This window comes from Vigna radiata, chromosome 8, assembly GCF_000741045.1.
Source record: "Vigna radiata var. radiata cultivar VC1973A chromosome 8, Vradiata_ver6, whole genome shotgun sequence".
NCBI lineage: Eukaryota > Viridiplantae > Streptophyta > Magnoliopsida > Fabales > Fabaceae > Vigna > Vigna radiata.
The window spans coordinates 21,526,991-21,528,488 of NC_028358.1; positions in this window are offsets into that span (position 1 = coordinate 21,526,991).

Consider the following 1,498-nt stretch of genomic DNA (forward strand, 5'->3'; position numbering starts at 1 on the left):
GTGCTTAGTGAACTGTTTATCTTGGTTTAAGATAAGCGACTGGACGTAGGATTGGTAAGATCCGAACCAGTATAAAATTATCTGTGCAAATTTCTCTCAAGCTTACTCTTTTATTTATATTTATTATTTGCGTAGTAAGTTAAATTGAGTAGAAATTAAAAGGCACGCATTTGTTTTAAAAACCCTCTTGGTTTGTTATTCCACGCTAATAATTCCGCTACAACCGATTCTAACAATTGGCATCAGAGCTCGCTTTGATAGTCATTCAAATGGCAGGATCGTATCAAACCTTTGCAGAGGGCGCCTCTATCAATAGACCACCTTTGTTCACAGGTGAAAACTATGCATTCTGGAAGGTTAGAATGCAAATTTTTATTGAGTCTATTGATTGTGAGATTTGGGATGTTATTGCATCTGGTTCGCCTATTCCGACTAACGATTTGCAGGAACCAAAGCCCCGTGATAAGTGGACCATTGAGGAGAAGAAAAGAATTCAAAATGACGTGAAAGCCCGAAATATAATTGCATCTGCTCTAACTGTTGACGAGTTTTACAGGGTCTCTGTTTGCAAAACCGCTCAAGAGATGTGGGATGTACTCAGAGTAACTCATGAAGGAACAAATGATGTTAAGAGGGCGAGAAAGAATACGTTGATCCAAGAGTACGAAATGTTCAGGATGAAGCAAGGAGAAACAATTTCAGATGTTCAAAAACGCTTCACCAACATTGTCAATCATCTCATCAGTCTAGGTAAGTCATTTGAAAATGATGAACTTAATATAAAAATTTTGAAATCTTTAGACAGGTCGTGGCAACCAAAAGTGACTGCAATTTCTGAGTCACAAAATCTCAACACAATGACTATGGCGACATTATTTGGAAAGTTGAGAGAGCATGAACTTGACCTTGGAAGACTAGATGAAGAAGAAGCAATGGCAAAAACAAAGAAAAAGAGTCTAGCCTTAAAATCTGAGGTAGAAAGGAGCAAAAGCAAAATAGAAGATGAAGACTCAGAAGAGGAAGAAAATCTGAGACTCATGATAAAAAGGCTCTACAAGTTCATGAAATCAAAAGATAAAGGAAGATTCAAAGTTGAAAAGAAAGAAAATCAAGAATCATCCTCAAAATATAAATGCTATGGTTGCGGAGAAAGGGGGCACTTAAAAGCGGACTGCCCAAATCAAAAGAAGAATGAAGAATTAAAGGAAAAGAAATCCTTCAAGAAAAAGAAGGCCTACATCGCATGGGACGATGACAACGAAACAATTTCTTATTCGAGCGAATCTGATGAAGAGGCAAACATTTGTTTAGTGGCAGACGACGANGCTGGAAGCCAAGTAAGTACATCTAGCGATTCTGACAATTATAGTCAATTTAGTGAAAGTGAATTGCATGAAACTTATGCTGCTTTAATAGTTGAATCAGAAAAATTAGATAAAGCTCATAAGAAATTGAAAAAGGATTTCAAAAATTTAAAATTAAATTTTGAAAATATTTG